The sequence below is a fragment of the Lathyrus oleraceus genome, chromosome 5 (assembly GCF_024323335.1).
Source record: "Lathyrus oleraceus cultivar Zhongwan6 chromosome 5, CAAS_Psat_ZW6_1.0, whole genome shotgun sequence".
Taxonomy (NCBI): Eukaryota; Viridiplantae; Streptophyta; class Magnoliopsida; order Fabales; family Fabaceae; genus Lathyrus; species Lathyrus oleraceus.
This window is the reverse complement of record NC_066583.1, coordinates 401,631,669-401,639,792: the sequence shown is the minus strand read 5'-3', so window position 1 is coordinate 401,639,792 and position 8,124 is coordinate 401,631,669.

Sequence of the window (8,124 nt, the reverse complement as noted above, 5' to 3'; positions counted from 1 at the left end):
ACTGTATCGCTTTGGAACCCTATACCTCTTCGGTTAGGAGGAGAGCTTCCGAGTACCTCATGCCTTATGAGTATCCAAGACCTACACCCTTGGTTGTGGCTGGGCCTTCAACCCTCCCTGACCAAGGAGTAAAGGAGTTGAGAGACGAAGACCGTTCACGTGCATGGATCTGTGAACGAGAGGAGTTGCTTCAGCAGATCAGAGAGAAGGATGCTTTGATAGTGTTCCTTGAGCACCAGGTTATTGATGAGCCTGATGACGCATTGACTTCTTGTTGAAAGAGTATATCTTTGGCAAATATTTTTGTATCGTATCCACAGAGATTAGGTGATATTACCGCCGTTCGATAATTCAAATGTTTTTAAGTTTAGAAAGTAACAGGTTTGTTTTGTTTGGAAAAATATCTTGTTAATCAATTTTAACATAAACTTTTAAGTGGTTTTAGACAAATATAAAAGCTTGGCAAGATTGGAGTTCACTATTTCAAATTTCTATGATTCCCTATGATACATAATTAGATTCAAGATTATTGATGATGTTCAAATATCCTCTCAAAGTCATTTATGTCTAAATGATATCGTGATAGTTACTATATTGATCCTTAGACGATCTCTCCACCTAACTATCAATATAGTAACCTTGAATGTTCAATATCCAAGAATAGTAATGAATAAATCTATCTCTACAACTTATTCATTACTTGAAAATCTGTTTTATGTCTAAACTCGAGTAATCTCTCTCGACAACTACTCAAATCTGGTTTTCAAAGTAAAGCAAAAACAGTTCCAATACATCAACAATCTTTATCTCATATATAAATCAAAGTGAATACATAGATAGATGAGAATAGCTACTACCTCCAATCTTGACAAAAGGGAGTTTAGCTCCTCATCACCATTGTTACAAAGCAGAAAGATTTAGAAGAAAACTCTGGTTTTTCTCTATTACAAAAGCTCTACAGCACAATGTGTGAATCAATGGAATCATGTCTCAATACCCTAGGTTAAACTATTTTGTCTCTACCAAAAAGGTTGACATTTCCCCATTTGGACATTGTCATCAGCAGCAGAAAAGCATTTTCCAGGCAGACATCAAAATGGCAATTACTTTTTCTGCACAGCAGCACATTTGACCCTTGGTTAGCTTGCTGGATTCGCAGCCTTCGCGGCGCGAAGGGAGTTCGCGGCGCGAACTGTAGCTTTCCCAGCTTCCTTGTTTGGCAAGCTTCCTCCAAAATGCCATGTTGAAACCAAGGTCTTGCTTATCCAAAATTCTACACAACTAACAAAAAATGTGAAATAACTATTCAAAACAAAATAAATTAAACCTAATTGCATTTATACAAATTAATGAAGATAAAAGTGTGTAATTACATCAAAACTTGGTAAAAGGGACCAATAAAAAGGTATAAAAAGTAGTACAAATTGGTCCCTAACAACTCTCCCCAACTTAGCATTTTGTTTGTCCCTAAACAAAAGTTTCCACCCTCACAACCAAGATCATGACACAAAAGATTTAAACAAGCATTTATCAAGGACATTCAAATGGTTCAAAAGTGTTTGGCCTCTTCTCAATTCACCTCTCTCAATTCTAGACAAACATGAATAAGGGAAATGGTAAAGTGCAAAAATCATTCCAAGTATCTCAAAGCTATACATGTCAAAATTGAATCAAACTTACGCACACATCAATGTTGATGAATAACATGAAGGGTTACTTTCACTCATCCAAGCAGTTAAATCAACAACAAATCGAATCATGCGGCTATCACAACAAGTACCAAATCATGTGAAAAATGAGAATCAAGAGGTCTTTCAAAGGTTGTAATTTGGCTTAGGTTGCAAGAAAGGATATGATTAAGAGAATTCAAAAAGGTTGCCTATCCTAAGGGAGCATTCCCAAAGATTCAACTCTACCAATTTCCTTTTCCTTGGTTCCTATCTTTTCTTTTCAAATCCACACAACCATGAGCATATAATTATTATTATTATTTTTTTTTTTATATTTTTTATTTTTATTTTTATTTTTTTATATGCTCTATGGTTTCAAGGGTGATTTCTTTTTCTTGTTTCTTTTCATATTCTTACCCTTCCAAAGAAACTCACTATTCCAAGTTCCCTATCAACTCTTCACTTTACTCTCCCCAACTTTAGATTCCACAACCGATTTATTCAATAATGCTCCCTACTTAAGAATAAGCAAAAGGCAAAATTTTTGCAAACAACTCGGTTTGAGGTTTCAACTGATACGAAAGAAATTAGGATTCATTTATTCCACAATTTTCAATTGATTTTACAATGATCAATCAAATGAATCCTAACAAGCTCAAAGGGGGTTAACTAAGGATTACTCCTCACAAGGTTCGTTGATTTAAGCTTTTTGGTCAAGTGGTTTTTCTCACAAAAATTGCCTCTATCATTTTCAAAAATTTCACACAACATTAGATTGATGCATGATTTAGCATGATAAGAATGAGTCAAAATAATGCTCGGTTTCCCGCTTTTTTTAGTGCACAATGGAAAGTTTCCTCACAAATGGTTAAGTCCTATTTTGATTCAAAACTGACATATACTTCAATGAATTTATGAAATGGAATTTGCACACAACATCAACCTACTCATGTTAAGTCTAGAAAGCGATAAAGTGTACCTTGAAATTGCCGACACTAATTCTTATCATCACCACTCGAAGTATCCTATGCTTCTTTCTTTGCGAACAACTCTTGGTTGCTTTAGGCTTGACTTAAGCGTAAGAACAATTAACTAGAGCTGTTGGTAAACCAATTTGATTAAAAACACACTTAAATTTCACAAAGTACTCATGCAATTAAAAAAAAACTAAAGAAAAATTAAAGTGCTAAGATAAAGTCACGGTGAACTAGAGCCACCAAAAAGTACATTACAAAATTCCCAAAACAAAAACAGAATTAGTCAAACGAAATTCAAACAAACAATTCTCTTCAAAACTCCACAAATTCAATTCTCTTCCTCTTCATCACCACCTACACCTCCGAGAACATCTTCCATCTCCTCATTTGGGTCAGCACTACCTCCTGCACCCCCCATAAAATTTGGCCTGCCCACAGGCCAATTAGCATAAGCTGCATAGTCAGCTTGCGATGGAAAAGTACGGGCCTCTGGTGCCAGAAACGTGTTCTGGAACTGCTGCTGCATGGCATCAAAAAGAAATGATTGAGACCTCCTGGAGGCCTCAAATTTCTCACAGCAGTAGTTGGCAAAAGCCATCTGATCAAAACCTGGGGTACTCTGAGGTTGAGGTTGAGAACGGGACCTGGCTCGGGACCGAGAGGAAGAAGTACCAGATGCATCAGTCTTCTCATTCGGGTTCTGCAGAAACCTGTTCAAATAAGCGTCACTGATCACACTGGTGATCGAGTAGTGCACTTCCTCAGGAATGTGAACATTGGCCCTACGGCACAATCCCATGATGAGTCCTGGATAAGCTAGCACCCCAGCTTTGCCCCCGAAATTTGTTCCACTTAACACAATCTTTCTCATCTCGCATGAAATGAGGGCTGCAACATCCACCGTCTTCCCGATCATGATGCAGTACAAGAGACACCCGACATCCATAGGAATTGTGGTGGTGTGGCTTCTTGGTCTGATATTGGTTAACAGTAGCACCAACAAAGCTCTAGCTTCCAAATTGAAATTTTCCCTCTTCCACAATTTCGGGTGCCCTTGGTCATTCACTTCAAAAGATTTTCCTCTGAGACAAAGGGTGGCATTGACTGCTTCCAGGTTCCATCTGTCAGCTGCTACCATGGTATTGTACTCACAACTCTCCCCCTCTCCAAGAGTTAAGGGATGACCTAGATAAGAATTGATGTCATCCCTTCCAAATGACACAATCTTTCCCCTTACCCTGGACTGGTGAATGAAGGTCGTACCTTCCTCACGATGCATCGCATTCGCGTAGAATTCTCGGACAAGGTCGTAGTTGATTGCGGCTTCCGGCTCACACAACTTCATCCATTTTCTTTGCTCGAAAACCTCAACCACTTTGTGATACACTCCAGTTGGAGCCAGGCGGATAAACCTTTCCGGTAGAATAGTCCTCTTGACAAGACTCTCAAAGCGTGCTTCGTGCTCCTCACTGATGAACCTTCGGGGCGCACGGGCCTGAGGAGGTGCTGTGGTCTTAGTTCTCTTAGACATCTGCAATCAAAACCAGCACAACCACAAAACAAACATTACAGCATTAGTCAATAATCAAAAAGAAAATGGCTGCTGGAATTCACAGTTCGCGGCGCGAAGGGAGGTTCGCGGCGCGAACCCTGCGATTTCAGGAAATCCCCAATTGCTTTCTAGGGTTTCACCAAAGAGGGATTTAACATACCCAAACAGTCAAAATGCATAACCCTAACCTAATCCTATTCTATTTCACACAAGCATAGCAATTCCAAACAGCATTCACAGAAAAATACATCTCTAACCAACCCTAAATTGAAAAACCCCAAAAAGGGATTGGAAAAGAGGAAATGAAGATTACATACCTTTAGAATCTCTACACTTGCAGAAAGAAGAAGATTGGAAGAGTGAAATACTGAAAAACGTTGAGAAATGGTGGAATTTGGGGGTTGGGATGAAAGCGCGGCAAAAGGGTTTGAAAAGAGGAAGTTTGAAATGAAACTGAATTGACCTAAACAGTAATTAAATGAATTCTGTCACGCAAAGTTCGCGGCGCGAACAGGGGGTCGCGGCGCGAACTGCAGAAAACAGAACCAATTAAAATTTTTTCATTCAGTTCGCGGCGCGAACAGGGGGTCGCGGCGCGAACTGCAAAAAACAGAAAGCACTCAAATTTTTTCATTCAGTTCGCGGCGCGAACAGGAGATCGCGGCGCGAACTGCAAAAAACAGAACTTCAAAATTTTTTTTTAAAACTTCAATCAAAGCTAAGAATCACACAACAGAGAAATTTAAATTGCACACAAACAACGTTGGGTTGCCTCCCAACCAGCGCTTTGTTTAACGTCGTTAAGAGCTCGACGGTACCTCAATTAGCTTGATCCAGATAAGGAAAGGACACACACATCACGGTTTATGTCACCGCTATGATAGACTTTCAGTCTTTGACCATTGACAGTCCAGCTTTCTTGCGACTTTGGATCCTCTATCACAATGGCTCCATAATTCCGTACTTCCTTGATCACAAATGGTCCAGACCATTTAGACTTCAATTTACCCGGAAACAACTTCAACCTTGAATTGAAAAGCAATACCATCTGGCCCACATGAAACTCTTTGGGGCGGACCTTCCCATCATGGTATGCTTTTGTCTTCTCCTTGTACAGCTTATTAGAATGGTATGCATTGTTCCTTAGTTCCTCCAACTCATGGAGTTGACCTTTCCTTCTCTCTCCAGCTAGAGTGGAATCGAAGTTCAAGAACTTAAGAGCCCATAATGCTCTATGTTCCATTTCAACTGGAAGATGACAGGTCTTCCCATACACCAGTTGAAACGGAGTCAGCCCAATAGGTGCTTTGTAAGCAGTGCGATATGCCCACAAAGCCTCATCAAGTTTTAAAGACCAATCCTTTCTTGAGTTTGAAACAGTCTTCTCAAGTATCCGTTTGATTTCCCGGTTTGAAACCTCAGTTTGACCGTTCGCTTGTGGGTGGTAGGGAGTGGTCACTTTATGCTTTACACCATAATGTTGCAAAACTTTTTCTAATGGTGTATTGCAGAAGTGTGAGCCTCCATCACTCACCAACACTCGAGGCACACCAAAACGTGAAAATATGTTCTTCTTTAAAAATTTGATCACGGTTTTGGCATCGGCCTTGGGTGAGGCACTTGCTTCCACCCACTTCGAAACATAATCGACAGCAACTAAAATGTACTCATTAGAGAAAGAAGAGGGGAATGGGCCAACGAAATCAATACCCCAACAGTCAAAAACTTCTACTTCTAGCATGTTGGTTAGAGGCATTTCATCCCGTTTTCCTATTCCGCCACTCCGTTGACATGCATCACAACTCTTCGCATGTTCGTGCGCATCTTTGAATAAAGATGGCCAATAAAAACCCGATTGGAGTACTTTAGTGGCTGTTCTCAAACCACTATAGTGACCTCCATACGGAGAGTTGTGACAGTGCCACAGAATGTCTCTTGATTCCTCTATTGTTACACACCTTCTCAAAATATTGTCTGCCCCTACTTTAAAAAGGTAAGGGTCATCCCAGACATAGTATTTTGCATCAGCTAAAAATTTCCTTCTTTGATTGCAAGTGAGGTCTTCCGGTGTTAAACCAGTTGCTTTGTAGTTAGCAAAATCAGCAAACCAAGGCCTCACTTGAATTGCATAGAGTTTTTCATCTGGAAATTCTTCTCTCACCTCTTTTTCTTTGTTTATAATTTCCACATTGACCAATCGAGACAAATGATCTGCTACCAAGTTCTCGGACCCTTTTTTATCCCGAATTTCTAGATCAAACTCTTGTAATAAAAGGATCCAACGAATAAGCCTTTGTTTTGAATCCGGCTTGGTAAGCAGATATTTTATTGCAGAATGGTCAGTGTAGATTACAACTCTTGACCAATCAAATAAGCTCTAAATTTTTCCAATGCATACACTATGGCTAGCAATTCTTTTTCAGTTGTTGCGTAATTAACTTGGGCGTCATTCAACACCTTACTGGCATAGTGTATGGCATGGAAAACTTTATCGCTTCTTTGTCCTAACACCGCACCCACTGCATAATCGCTAGCATCACACATGAGTTCAAAGTCAAGTTTCCAGTTTGGTGCTACGATTATTGGTGCGGTGATCAACTTTTGTTTCAAATCTAAGAAGGCTTTAAGACATGACTCATCAAAAAGAAAAGGCGTACCTTTGTTGAGTAAATTACTCAATGGCTTTGCGATCTTTGAGAAATCTTGTATGAATCTCCGGTAGAACCCGGCATGTCCTAGAAAGCTTATTATTCCTTTGATGTTAGTTGGAGGTGGCAATTTTTCGATAACCTCCACCTTGGCCTTGTCCACCTCTAGCCCTTCAGAAGAAATCTTGTGACCAAGCACTATACCCTCAGTGACCATAAAATTGCATTTTTCCCAGTTGAGAACTAGGTTGGTCTCCACGCATCTCTCCAGAACTACATCAAGGTGCTTCAAGCACATTTCAAAAGATGATCCATAAACAGAAAAATCGTCCATGAACACCTCAATGCATTCTTCTATCAAGTCTGAAAAGATAGCTTGCATACACCGTTGAAATGTGGCCGGTGCGTTACATAATCCAAAAGGCATTCTTCGGTAAGCAAAGATGCCGAAAGGACATGTAAAAGCTGTTTTCTCATGATCGGCTGGATTTACTGAAATTTGATTATACCCCGAATATCCGTCCAAGAAACAGTAGAAGTTTTTGCCGGCGAGCCGCTCCAACATCTGGTCCATGAAGGGTAGTGGAAAATGATCCTTCCTTGTGGCTTGGTTCAACCTTCTATAGTCGATGCACATCCTCCACCCTGTCACTGTTCTCGTCGGAATCAACTCGTTTTTATCGTTTTTAATCACCGTCATTCCGCCTTTCTTGGGTACCACCTGTACCGGACTAACCCATGCACTATCGGATATGGGGTAAATCATTCCGGCTTCTAAAAGTTTGACAACTTCTTTACGAACCACCTCTTTCATTGATGGATTCAAACGCCTCTGAGGTTGCGCAACCGGTTTGAAGTTCTCCTCCATCATTATTTTGTGCATGCAATATGCTGGACTAATACCTTTCAAATCGGATAAAACCCAACCTATCGCACCTTGGTTCTTTTTCAAAACTTGAATCAACTTATCTTCCTCTTGCGTGGACAATGTGTTGCTTATAATCACCGGTTTGGTGCAATCATCTCCAAGAAACACATACTTCAAATGTGACGGAAGCATCTTCAATTCTAACTTTTGCTCTTCAATTTCCTTCTTTGCATCCAAATCTTCCACTAATTCTTCTTGATAGGCCAGCTCACCACAAGATTCTAACTCGTGCAACATCGCTTCGATCTCTCGTTCCTCGTTGTCAGTTAACACATTGTATGCTCCGATAAGGGATCTTTCCAAAGGATTAGAAATATGGATTTGACTCACGACCTCCACTACTTCCTCT